We start from the raw sequence: 14809 nt of genomic DNA, 5'->3' as shown, positions 1-14809 counted from the left end.
CGAAGGAGGCACACCCTGTCCTGCGCTTGGCTGGAGAAGGTTTATTGCCACGTGGTGCTGCGGTGGAGAGCAGCGACCGCTCCAAGCGCCTGCGTGGACAAGATGGTGGCGGAACAAAGGGGTGCATGGAGTTTTATAGGGGGTGGGCAGACAGGAGTGGAAGCCCCCTCACCCAATGGGGACAGGCAATGGGGGAGTGACATAGACCGTGGCAACCAATAGGAACACGACAGGGGTGTGTACAGGGTTCCGGGACGAATAGGGATACAGGGATGGGGTAACAGACACAGAAGTCTCAGGAATGAACATGGGGGTGGCTACAAGACTGGCATGGGGAAACTCCAATGGTAAGTGACCCAGAGCGAACCATCGTGGGGGGAACATGAGGGTACATGGGGGTACACAGAACTGGCTGACTAACATTATTAAAATCCCTAATCTGAACCAAGCCCGGGATGCAACAGCAGACATTTTAAAAGAATTTCACTTGGTGGAATTTTGCTATTGTGAAAATAAATATAAGATGCAAAATGACTTTTATTTGCTTTCCTTTAGCATTGAATCACCATTGAAAAGCAGATTTGAAAATGTAATTTGAAAACCAAGTTATATGCTAAACATCAAATAGCCTTAGTGCCATCATCTAAAACTATAAAATCCCTGCAGACAAAAAGAAAAGAAACAAAGGTGTCAAGAGATAGGAATGAGAGATAAGGTAGTCTGGAGATTTTGATAACAGAATAAACACTGAAGAAAGCCAGTACACCATTACAGGAACAAGATACAAAGAAATAAAGGAGTATTTCCAAAAGGAAAGAGGGAAAGTTTGTATGTTTTACACTACAACATGGATTATAAAATACATCAACAATAGCAGTAGATAGTTGCATCAACAAGACTCAGTCCGGTTCCTTTTTCTCTTTTTTTTCTTGTAAAAATAATAATTATTCAAAATCCAAATTTTGAATGCTTGGCTGTTATAGATAAGTCATAGCTAAACTCAGACATGCAAACAGAACACCTTAATCAGCATTCAGACTGTTGTACATTTTGTAGCCTCTTTGAAGATAAGCAAACATGGTATTTGAGAGCTGTCTATCTGGAACTCAGCATGAAATCTGCACAGAGGAAAAAAATCACTAAATAAGAAACACCCCCCCACCTTCTTCCCAATAAATAATTCAGACAATAAAATCCTATGCAGACAAAACACCGTAACTTATCCTGCTCCTACTAAAGCTCCCTGGGTACAAACATTTTTTTATAGCTTTGTCTTAACATGATGTTGAAATTATTTTCTGATTTTGGTATGACTGACCTTTTGGAGTTTTCAAAGCTGCCATATTTTAGTCCTACTCCTTACAAGTAATTGTTTCTTTCTTCATCCATAAAGGAAATAGACTCTTGAAAAGCTTGGATTTACCCCTGACTTAAATGCCTAAATTGGACATGTAATTAATTAATTAGTAGTCATTTCAATTATACTAAATACTGCTCACTGCATTAATCATATTGTTCATATTAGTCCTTACAGATTAGACAACAGAACTAGGAGGCATAGAAATTTGAGCAGGTTTCAGATCTCTCACAGAGTGAATTTAGATACCAAGGGCAGGTTAAATGAGAGCCCCCAAACACACAGGAAAAAGAAAAGGCATTAAATGAGTCCAGATTTTGACTTTGTACCACTATGAAAATTTTTCATCTTTGTTTCTCCATATTATTCATTTACCAGATCTCAGCTGAGGAGCTAAGATAACTTTTGGAAGGATGCTTTCAGGAATTTTGTAGTATTAGTTGAGACTTTTCCCAACTACTTTTGTGATTATGTTTCTGCTTACAAAGGCAAATATGACAAAGTCAGTTGATAAGAATGCTTTAAAATGGTGTCATTTATGACCTTCACAACTTTCACAACAATGCAACAACAGACTAGCTTTAAAATAAGGCAGAGCAAAAACATAAATGGAATGTGGAAATCAGTTCTCTAGATGTTTGAATTCAAAGTATATAAAACTAGATCCCAAAAGCTAATGAATACTAATTTCCTCACTGGAAAGTAGTAAATTAGGACTAAAACTTTCTCCTTTTTGCAGATTTTAGAAAGACACTGATAAATCTTCTTGAGATATTGAGCACTGATAAAACCCAGAATAATCACTTAAAAGGTTTATTCTAATAATTGATCAATGCTTTCTTTTCCTTGTTTGAAAAAAAAAAAAAATGAGTGTTGCATTAGAAATCTTGTCCTGGGCACAAAAAGTACACATTTTATTTGAGAATTCAGGAACTTAGTCAATTAAAATAATTTTAGCAGTCTATTCAAAATATGGCAGATATAAAAATAAAATAGAGCATCATATCAAGCCTTCAGTGTGCAAAGGTGTCTCCCAGCAGCTTGGCTCTGTCAGTTGGGGTACTCTTGGTTGTCTATGTGTCTTTTTATTCAGTGATTCCTGATTATTCAGGCTTTCTATGCCCCTTGTTAACTTTAACACAGATTTTATCTTGAACAATACCTGGTGTAATTTGTGATTTCTGTTTGTGAACTACCATTTTCAGCTCTGTAGCTCAGTAAAAATACTATTGACATTGTTAGTAACAGCCTATGTAATGACTTAGTTGGGACCTCCAGACTGACATTTAAAAAGTCTATTTTGTCTGAGTTTGCTTCATCCTACCTGGAAATTTGTTTTTATTTGATTTCTCTGTAACAGCAGCTCTTCCAATGACAGGGGCTATATCCAATTTGGTTGATTTGCACTTATATTTGTATAGGGTAGCTGTAGTTTTTATATAGAGAGAAGTACAAGTGTGGGGGTGGCAAAGAGACAGAACACAGGCTCCAGACCTCAGGGCTATAAACAACTCAAATAAATGCAGACATAAGAGTTGGTTTTGGGGTTTGTTCATAAAGAGAACAAAGGAAACCTAAACTATTTTATATATAAAATGCACCATATGTATGAAATGGTTACAGACCACAGGAGAGAGATCAAACTGCAAAGTGGGTTAACAAGGGCATAAAAATAACCCTAAGTAAATTCAGGAGAGAGAAGGAGGAAGAAATCATCATAATTAACACCATACTCCTCCATATGAAAGGACTTAGGATGCTGGTGACTTGCAATACCCCAATTATATTGAAACCATTTACCTCAGGATACAGAGAAACAGTGAAAAGATAGTCAAAACACAGAAAAAAATGGGTTAGGCACCAGGATGTGTGCATAATAACTTCAACAGTATTCTAAAATATTTTTTTTTTCTTTTTATAATGGCATTACTACTTATTTTCTTACTCTGCAATAACTGAATCTGATAATAAATGAAATGAAATGAATTGAATTGAATTGAATTGAATTGAATTGAATTGAAATGAAATGAAATGAAATGAAATAAAATAAAATAAAATAAAATAAAATAAAATAAAATAAAAATCTTTGAATAGACTGTTAAGATTTCAACTCTATGAAAAGCAAATTTTTGGCTACATATATTAAGTGTTTACCCATAATAAGATACCCATAATAAGATTTCATTACTAGGAAGTAGCCTCTGGTATCATTCTGTGTCCACTCATCCATACCATATTTTATTAAGAGATAATTTAATCTGCACAGAATAACTATGTCTTCTCACTATAGGCTAGACCAAAAAAATTCAGTTACCTGATAATTAAACAACTGCTAATATATCTAAAAGGAGACAAGTACAATCATTCTGAATCTCCAAAACCTGTAGCCCTTCTACCTGTAATGGAAATAATCTTAATTACAGAAGATTGGATAAAGTGAAAAAAACACAGGAGAGCTGGATTAGAAAAGCAATTGACAAGGAGAAATAGGAGAAAAGGAGTAAAAGGTGCGAGGGATAGGTGTGTGGGGGTGAGATGAAGAAGCAGTGAAGAGCCTTGTCAGTGGTTCTGGTACCAAAAGGACTGGTATTAGTGCACTGCACCCCAGCACCATGTCAAATACCACTGCAAATGCCAGGAAAGAAGAGGGTATCATTCTTCTTTCTGAATTTGCTATCGTCACATGGGGTGTCATCAAGTGCTATATTCGTAATTGTCACCTTTGCCACTTTAGGAACATTTACCATTAATTTGCCTACTTACTTGTTTTAGATAAAAGATTTTGTTACTTGTTTTAGATTAAAGATCTGCTTGTCAAAAGAAGAGCTAGTCACATCTAAAATTAGATTGAGACTTTAATTCTTTTATCCTCAATTGTGTAAGGTTTCTTAGACCAATGTTTGGGTTAAAGTGTATTCCTTTCCTCTCCAGAGGAATTGGAATCATGATAAATGAACTGAAATAACTAAATGGCAAGGTAACCAGTTATTCCTTAGTTATATGAAGCATGCTGATTCTCCAAAGGCTATAGAAAATGTGTAGATTTATTCTAATACATATATTTAAAGGATAAAATATAACTAAATAAATTCTAGTAATTCCTGCCCTTTTTAAGTGTAGCTCAATATGCAGAAGAGCTCTTAGTTAACAGTGGGAGCTAAGCCCCACTGGAATTCTTTTCAATTGCACTGAAGAGACATATATGTTCTTGGTAATGATAAATAATCTCATATCATTCACAACCTTTTCTAAATTAATTTTAAAAATCAATATAAAAAGCCAGCTGTAGATCCAAATACTGGAAATGATGTGTCGCCAGAAAAGAAAGTTAATGAAGATAAGATACCAGTAAAAGGATTCAAGGTGTTACCAATGAATATTAGAGGCTCCAGCTTGACATCATCCAGACTTACATCAGCTTTTTATCAGCTCAGGTTCTGACCATGAACTTAAAAGCAACCCAGGGCCAGATGTAGCCTACCTACCACAGGAAAGTGGTTTCCTGGCTCCAGCAGGACCTCCTAATGGGGCAGCCAGACTCCTTCCACAGCTTCCCCAAAAAGATCTTCTGGAGAAGTTACTTTTCTCCACCAACATATTTCTCTACCTGCATTTCTGAAGGCTGTATCAACTAACAGAACCAAGCAACAGAAAACATGAGTCACATCAAAATACTCTTTTAGGAATATTGTGTCAAGTACTTTTTTGATCAAACAAGACCAATGGAACAAACATAATTCTTTCACAGAGCAGTCCTGTAGTAATAGCACCTTAAGTACTGAAAGTAACAGAATTGAGATGTTAAGTCTTTCCTGCCCAGAGCAGCCTTAAACCCATAGCTCTGCTTTCTGAGAAAGTGTCTGAATTTATAAACTGCAGAGCCTGGGGCCGAACAGTTAGCCTTCCTGATAGAAAGGGAATACTTTTAGCTACCAGGAAGGTCATACAGAGAATAAGCAAAAAGAAGCCTGATGGTTTCCATATGACAAGGCCTCTTCTGAGATTTAAGATTTAAGGCCTCTTCTGAGATTTAAGATTTTTCTTTTTTCTGATCAACATTCCCAAGGGTAATCATACATTTTCTCCAGTTAACTTTAAACATGACGTTCATAAACAATCTTTGACATAGAGTTCAGGTTCTCATTCCCTTCCACCTCCACACCCACCTTGCTGAGTAAAACACAGTAGGAAATTCATGTTGGGAAGTTTAAAATAAGATAGAATAGCATGATCAAGGGCAAATTAAGAGTTTCCCATTACAGGATTTTATCACAGGTGACACCGTTCATTGGATTTTTGTCTCAAATTCACTAATTTCATTGCTTAGCATGTTTTTTAAAATATTGATCATATTGGTTAAGCCTTTTTTTTTTCCTTGCCTGCAATAATAATATATCTGATTATAAATAAAAATTATATAGACATTATGTCTTTTATTTGGATTTTAGATTTTATGGGGGTTAGGGTTTTTTTAGTGGTTTTGGTTGTTTCTTTGGACTTTTTTTTGCAGCATTCCCTATAATTTTAAGAACTTATTTTGGCATATGTGAGTACATTTATAAAATGTATATTTTGTATAGAGAAACATTATATTAAAGGTTAGATAACATTTCTTCATTATAATTATCAGTTAAAGGAGCTGTAGTATTCAGGCATATTTCAATGGGTAATATGCTTAGATTCCAATAGTCTTCTTGCAAACTTTTCCATACTATATCATGCACTCTATAAATTATATATAATATATATTCATAATATATATGTTTTTTCACATAACTGGAATATGCACAATTAATTATATTATTTTTTTATTCTTTGAACTTCTTTTGTGCTTAAAGACATGAATTTAATTGTCTTCTATCCCAGATATGAAAATTAATTGAATATCCCAAACTTATTGCACAGTTTTGGTGGAGGCTTTTGAGTCTGATTTTGCATTTTTGAGGTGGTTTCTTGGTTACATCAAGTTAATTTAGTTCTGTTCCTATTAGAACTGGTTATACTTCTGAATCAGCATTATCCTAAAAAGTTGCAAATAATCAGTTTGTAACTATGACTTCATTCACAACCCTGGTTTGCCTGGTTTGAATAAAGAAACTCTCAAACCAATGTAGGAAATAACTCGCATAATTTCAAATACTTGCCTTGCCCCATTCAGTTGAACAGGATATACCTAAAGTCCATAACCCAGCCACATGTTATATCCTATGAGCTATGGGTTTCTCTCCATGATCTAGTGATCGCATTCCACTGATCAGGAAAAAAGACTGAGAAAAGCAGACAAACCAGTCAAAGCAAAATCCAAAGGGTCACAGCAAACAAAAGCTATTTTGTGAATAATATTCCTTTAATGTGGGAAGGCAAAATAATGAGAAGACTTGATCTGAATGTTTCCGTAATGAAAACATATTAAGTTATTCCAAGGTTTTATTCAGCTTCACTGTTTCATGATCTTGATTTTTTTTTTGTTCTGAAACTAAATATTTGTCTTGGTTACATTTTACATAAAATCAGTCTGCTTCTCAGGAGATCTCTTGTCTTGACAAACTTGTATTGTCTAATAGAGTACATTGTATTGTTATACCAGTGTCTGCTTATAATACTTGTTTCTACCAATTCTAATGATAAATGCATGCCTGCAAGTGTCTCTGAATGATGGGTTTGAAGGGTCCTGAAGGAACAGAGCTGAAAAAACCCCATCTTTAGAGTCAGAAACATAAACAAAGAATCCCTACTGCAACCCTTTCAGACAACAGAAAGGAAAATAAAAATAAGTAAACTAATAGTTACTCTAAATTATTGTTTTATATGCAGTGTGACAGTTACTCTTGTAACACTGGTGTAATAGTCTTCAGCATTTCAAGACAATCTTATTAGACTGTATGATAGAATTCTGTGTGCAAATAGACAAAACTCTGATAATCTAATACAAATTCCCAATTCAATGAAGAAGATTTCAACATGCGTAAGAAAATGAAAGATTTATTTTTGTAAAGGCCATCACAGCAAAAATTATTCTGATTCCAGCTATATTCAACTCTAAATCCAATTCCTAAATTCAGTCAATGGATTGAATATTCTAGGATTATATCTTAAAAGACAGATTAAATACTCAATGACTTCTACTTACTCCAGTATCTTTTTGCAAACTAATGTCTTTATCAAGCTATATTTAATGCTGAGCAGCTCTTCTTGTGGTGGTCTGCTAAAACAGATTGTTTCCTCTTCTAATTAAAGTTTCATTTACATGAAGAGTATCTTTGATTAGAAGCATTTACATCTTATTTTTTACCATGGCCTTCTGTGAAATTATAATCGTTTTCATAGCAATAATTTGAGATCTCACAAACAGAAGATTATTAATTCAAGTAGAGACAATAAGCAGATAAGATCCTGTTTTCATTCAAGGTTGTTGGCCGTATGGAAAATAATAAAATGGGTTACATAAAACTGCACAGCAACAGCAGATACTGCAGTGAGAGCTCTGAAGACTGATGTTTATCTGCAGAGCAGGTGTCACTACTTTTAGCCTCTCACACAAACATACTGGTAGGTGTTTCAGCCTTGTTTTGGAAGAAGCACATCCAAGGGAGTGTATGAAGGTTGTTGACTTACTTCGTTCAAGAAGAAAGGGTGACACAGAAGCCAGTTATTGTGTGAGAATAACAGCTTCTTCTGAAAAACATTTGATGAATCACTGTGTAGCCTGAGAAAAGTGGCGATAATATAATTTATTTTTTTATTTTCAAATTCTAATTTGCAGGAACAAATGGACAGACACACTCTGTAGCACTCTTTAGACAATGCGCTTCTGATGAACAATGTAAACATTCTTTAATGTCCTTTTTAAAAAACTTGTTACTTCATGCAGCGTTATTAAGCAGTGTAAGTGTAAATAGGATCTTTATTTTCTAACAGGTCATCTGTTCAGCCTGAATTTGTAATCATCTGTCTGTGGTAATATAAATTGTTTGTTTAGCTTATAGTTTTGAACTCTTAAACATTTTGCACAGTTGGAAAATATTTTTATTGTAGTGCCTTGTAATATTCTTGAATTTTAAGGCCTTTCTGATCAAACCTTTTCATTAATTTTGTTTACTCTTGAGGTCATCTGGTAAGAGAAAGATTGTTTTCTTTAAGTTCACAAGGAGTAGACAGTGGATTTAAAATATAAATTATTTTATCAAAGGTCTTAAAATATCAAATTGTATCAATTGCATAGCATTATTACCATCTATAAGCTATATGATTTTCATAAAAACTAATCCTGTAACTAATTTTATACAGATCGGCATTCATTTGTACTTAGAATTATAAAATTGTAGAATTGCTTAGGTTGGAAAAGATCTCTAAGATCATTGAGTCCAACCATTTATGTAGACAAGTACTCCAAACCCACCTCTAAACCATGCCCTTAAACACCACATCTACACATCTTTAAATGCCTCCAGTGGTGGTGACTCAATCACTTCTCTGGGCTGCCTCTTCAAATGTTTTAACAATCCTTTCAGTTGAGAAACTTTTCCTAATATCTGAATTAAACCTCCCCTGGTGCAATTTGAGGCCGTTTCTTCTTGTCTTTTTGCTTATTATTGTGGAGAAGAGACTGATCCCCACCTGGCTACAACCTTCTTTCAGGAAGTTGTAGAGATCTCCCCTGTGTCTTCTTTTCCCCAAACTAAACAATCCCAGCTCCATCAGCAGCTCCTCATCAGACTGCTCCAGACCCTTCACCAGCTTTGTTGCCTTTCTTTGGACACACTTCAGCCCCTCAATGTCTTTCATGTAGTGAGGGGCTCAAAATTGATTTGTGTTCCTATTTAAAAAGTACTTATTCCCATCAGAATTACAGATCCATCACATCTCTTAAAAATGCTACTGCCCATGGTGGGCCAATCTGTAAAAGCTTTTAAGTGTGGAGTATTTCCTGTTCATGGAAGCATAGGGGCACAGAATGAAAAGCTAATGATTTACAGCAGCTTTACAAGTCACTGTTCATGAGGTGAGTTACAATAGCCCATATGTGCACACTTAGATCACCCTATCTTCTGAGGTAAAATGCATTAGTTTAAAGTAATTTCATGGGGGTATAAATTTTACCTTATCTTTTGGCAAGGTTAAGATGACATGTAGCCCATTGCAGTGATATAGCATCTGTCTGCTGACTTCTTGGAAGGCTGTAACTCAGTCTGGATTGATCCAGACAAAGCTCTTAGACTATCAGCTTGACTTCTGTAAAAGGTAATTTTTATTGATCTCGGTGATTGCATAACGATAAATCATCTCTTTAAAAAGAAATCCAGAGTTTATTCAGAGTCAGAAAGAGGAAGCTTTAACATTTGTGAGAGACTGGAGAAAATTATTACTGACTCTAAATAACTGAAATGGGAGTGGGGGGGTAGCAGTGCAAGTTCTGTGGAAGTAGGACATGCCCTGCTCCACACCCCATCCCTCTGGAGCCTCTAGCCCAGCCCAGAATGGGTGTCAATTGCTGGCACACCTGGCACATGGGAAGCAATGTCCCCACCCCACCCCTGCAGCCCTAGCTGAGCCCCAGAGTGGCCACATGTCTGGAAGCCCCACCTGGGTGGAGGTGGCAACAAGAGGCCAGAGCAGATAAAACTCATTGCTCTGAGACACACATGGTTGTATCCCTATTGTACTTGGATTTTATGGCATCTGAAACCACACCAGGATGCAAGACACTAGCTGTATCTTGCTTTCCCCTCTTTCCTTTTCTCTCATTATCTTCTTTCCTATTCCTAATTTCCTCTTCTTGAAATATAGGTAATTTAAGGTTGGATGAGTAGAGTTTGCTAAGCCTATTTTCAGAGAAACACTTTATTGTGTTTGAATGGGGATTTTTTAAGTTTTGCCAAATTTCTGATCTTCTGAAGTTTGCCAGTAAAGTTTGGTTTTTTAACCTCCTGAGAATGCTGTTGCATTTCTCCCATGCACCCACCGCAGGGACCTCAAGATCCTTTTAAATAAACTTGCCAAGTGAGCACTGGGGCTCCACACCATTTTCTACTTGATTTAACTGCATCTTGCCTTCATAAAAAAAGACACCTTTTATTTCTAATTTCACTAGATTTTATAATTTCTAGCTATAATTCCTTTTATACTTGTCTCAAGCAGGTTAAAAAAAAAAAGAAAACAAAAAACCACACAAAATCAAAAATTCACCAGAATTTTCTGTACATTGAGATATTGGTACAATATTTGCAGTTTCTTTGAAGATTGGCTTGTGATACATGTAATTTCTACAATAGCACCAGCTTCAGCGAAGGAAATCACTTTCACAAAGGTTTTTAAATTCATTTTTCAAACCTGCATTTGTGATACACGTATTCAGCTCTCTTCATCACTGTCCAGAGGGATAGGAGGCAAAGTTTAGTACTATGTGGGGGTGACCAAATTGAGTATTCCACACCCATCTAAGTTACTTTAATGGACTGTCTCTTTGGGGCAGCAGGCAGAAGCAGAATTCTTCACTGGCCAGGTTGAGGAGAGGTGTTTGCTGCTGGAACCACACAGTGGTGTTGGGACAGCCCTGCCCACACCGACACCCCGCTGCTGCAGCGATACCTGCACCACTTCTCTGGCCACTGCTGCAGCGATACCTGCACTGCTTCTCTGGCCACTGCTGCAGCGATACCTGCACTGCTTCTCTGGCCACTGCTGCAGCGATACCTGCACTGCTTCTCTGGCCACTGCTGCAGCGATACCTGTGCCGCTTCTCTGGCCACTGCTGCTGCACTGGGCCTTACACCAGCGGCTGGGCAGAGTAAATCCGTTCAGACAGAATAGCCTTCTTTGGCCTCCCAGCCACATGGATATTTCGTTTTTTTCTGAGAGGTGGGGGACCAGGTGGTGTTTTACCTTTGCTGGTTTTGTAGGTAAAACGTTTTTCACTGTAGTGTTTGTGAGTTTTGCTTCAGTAAAAGTGCCACTAACATTTTTAACCTCTCACAATCTTGTTTTCTTCTGTTCCCCCTACAGATGGGGCTTGAGCAGACTTACCTTTTCTCCGGTGAGTTTTTAAGACCAGTACAATCATCAATACATATTTTTGAGTTGTTACTTACTACTGATGATAAACATCAGTCTAAACACAGCTTCCCAGTTCAATAGTGAAGATAGACACCTATGAATAGTTTTTCCAGTATATTTGTAAAATGAGAGATTTTCCACAAATACAGGAACATGACCACACAATTTACTTTTTCTCCTGTCTTCATTTTTTTCCTGGTTTCCTACTTTTGGAATTAACAGGATCTTGTTATATTCTACTTAAAAGCAGATTATGAATGTAGTTACTGGTGAAACTGTATGGAAATATATCTTCCATTACTTTTATCAGCTGCATCTGGTAAATCAAATATAAACTTTCATATTCCATAAAAATAGCACAGATGTTTATCAGTCTAGGCACACCAATTAAATTTTCATTTTGCCAGATTTTTCTTAAAATTTTCTAGTCTTCTTTTATTTTTAGTCCAGGATCTTACAATCATCAGAATAATCAGATTTTTATTCCTAAATTCCCTATATAAACAAAGGAATGAGAATATGAACTTGTAAGCAATATTACATTGTTCCTGAACAAAGTACCATGAAATTCCTTCAGCTTGAATATCTTAATTTCTTTGTGAGATTCCATAGGCTAAAATAGGATTTTCTACAATAAATTGAAGACAGTAAGAATGCACATAGCACATAAAAATATGGTTCTAATGATAATCAAGCCATATATGAGTTCAGAGAACTGCTTGTCTGAAGACTGTAATCAAAGAACTGTTGTTCTCTCCTACAGCTAGCTTTTCCAGGCAGTTAAAGGTCTTTTTAATCCTCACTTAATATCCTGTACTTATTACAACTGTCTCCTCTCAGGCTGATAGCAATGGGCTGAGAATGCGTTAATGCCATGTTACTTTTTTTTCCATTGTACAATGAATAATTACATACAGCTCAGTAAATGTTCATCTACTTAATTAAAGTATACTCTGGCACATATTGAAAAAAGCATGATGTGAACATGAAACCTATGTTCCTAGAGCAAAAGAACAAGTGTACAACATGTAAGATAACAAGTTTTTCTTGCTGTGATGAGATGCAATGAAATCTAACATCAATGTCTTCAAGATAAAGAGTTAACTAAATATAAGTTATGTCTTCCATTGCTCTGGACAATGACCAGTAAAAAAATCTGTAGCATCAGAGTCACACTTTATCAACTTGAGAGCTTTCAGAGCTCTATTGAATATTTAAAATTTAGATTATTTTATAATTTAGATACTGGATCTAGCCATGATTTATTTTATAAGAAAGTAAATTATTTAAAAGAAAGTCTAGAGTTTTCAAAACAAATTGATGCTTTGGAAAACTGCCTTGCCTTCCAGTGTCAAGAGACTTATGTAAAGACAAGTGTCACTAGAGAAAGAATCTTTTAAACCACTGGGGTTTTAAAAATTTTAAGTTTTTCAGGCATCACACTGAATACAGCAACCAAAAAATGTTAGCTCTTCTCCTTATCCTGTAATATTTTCAAGAACTGTGACAAAATACATAATTGTGTTATTATATAAAACACCTGCACACCTAAATATTGTCATTACATATCTGCATTAAATACTAAGATAACAGACCTCTAAAGATTCTACAGAGAGATTGATGACCTACAAGTAAGGCACTAACTATGTGACATTAAAGGGATGTATTTTTTCAGAAATTGGGAACTGTGGGTTGAAATTATTTCTGAATAATTGGAAAGTAGTGAACTGTCTATCCCTAATGCTATTCAAATAAATTGATTTCATTGACATTCATGATATACACTAGTTTCAGCAGAAAGTTGAGCACATACTTATGTGTCCTATTGAGTTGAACAAGATTACTCAGCACAACACAGATGCTACTTAGCAGATGACAGAATTCGCCATTTTGTAAGACAGTGAACAACTATAATATTGGAGCATTAGTAGTCCTGTTAAATGAAAACAATTAACAGGTACACTGAAGAACAGGTTATGAAAGTTGTGTAAGAGATTTTACTTTGTGTTTCTCCAAAACATAGATGCTTCAGAAAAAAAATTTTAAAAAATCATTAGGTGTAAATAGAATCTTTAGTACAATATATCTTGCACAAATATGAAGTTTTATGCTTGGAAGAATTTATTCAGTAATAAATTAAAATGAAACATAAAAGACAATATTTTCTAAACAACTAAAAAACCCGTCTCAAATATTTGATAATTTTCTGTGTATTTAGAGGTCCTGTAATTTTTTAGTATTTCAACAAATTTTCAGTTGAGAGGCTGTAGTAAAGAAAAAAAAATCCTAATATTAGTGTTCAAAGGAATATGGTATTTAGTTCTTTTGCATTTTTACATATTATTTCTAAAAATTAATATCCTTTCTTAAAAGTTTCAGTTATTCACATAGTCCTTATACACATATCAAATTGATTAGCCAAACTACCCAAGAGGAAGCAATAATGATGAACAGGAAATAATTAAACAATAGCACATGGAGTATGAATTTGTTCATCTGAACTGTTTAGCAGGATGATGAAGGAAAAGACATTCGGTGAAATCAGGCTATTTAAGTAAATAATCCTCAAACACAGATTACAGGAGTGGGTTTTTTCCTCTCCACATAACAATTTATTCTCTTTTACTTAGCAATTTTTTTAATAATATAACTATTAACCTTGGTAAAAATAAAAGTATAGGCATACATAATACTCTTTATACAGAGAGTGTATATTGATTCAATTCACAGAACAGCCTGCTAGCAAACAGACACTGCAAAGGTAGCTCATGCCATACTTAAATTTTTAATATCCTTAGAGCTTCTGGACCTCTAATTACAGTACAGCTGCCTGGATTTCTGAAAAAGAAGTTACTTATTCAAGAGTTGTCCCTACAATTATACTGTGTTTCATCAGACTTATTAGCTGTATGTATCATATCCTCATGGACTAGATCTTCTTTTAATTTAAAAGTTACTGGCTAGTTTTAAAGTCCTTTAAACAAATAATAATTTATGATACTCTTTTTTATGCAGGTTGGTCTACTGATTCCATAAACTACTCTCTAAAATCTGGCTAAGCAAGGCTTCAAGAAAAGAGAAAGGAGGTATATTTCCACAGAGTCTTTAAGACTGCTGTTGAATTAATCATGTTCCAGCAGAAAAGAAGTAGATACTATAACGGTTGAAGACATCCCTATTCAGGGAGTTTTGTGGTTCTCCAGAAAGAAAAGTTAATGCTCCTCTCGATTTTTTATGAAGTAGATGTCTTCTTTTACTAGAATGCATGTATGCATGTACTTGGGTACAATTTAGTGTATCTGATATCAAACAACACTTGACCTACACAAATTACAGATGCAAGAAGAAAAGTAAGCAATCAGTTGATTAGTTTCACATGTTGAATGTGTGCAAGGAAAT

At 35.3% G+C, this 14809-nt stretch overlaps 1 long non-coding RNA gene across 1 annotated transcript; it reads left to right on the top strand.

The window, feature by feature from the left end:
- The first annotated feature begins 271 nt into the window (after positions 1–271).
- On the top strand, positions 272–14638 carry LOC128820033 (uncharacterized). The gene is made up of 2 exons (XR_008440807.1): positions 272–347; positions 14426–14638. It is a non-coding gene; the product is annotated as an uncharacterized LOC128820033 (long non-coding RNA).
- Positions 14639–14809: the final 171 nt, after the last annotated feature.

This window comes from Vidua macroura, chromosome 1 (assembly GCF_024509145.1).
Source record: "Vidua macroura isolate BioBank_ID:100142 chromosome 1, ASM2450914v1, whole genome shotgun sequence".
In the NCBI taxonomy this organism is placed as follows: Eukaryota; Metazoa; Chordata; class Aves; order Passeriformes; family Viduidae; genus Vidua; species Vidua macroura.
This window is presented reverse-complemented; position numbering and strand designations above follow the sequence as displayed.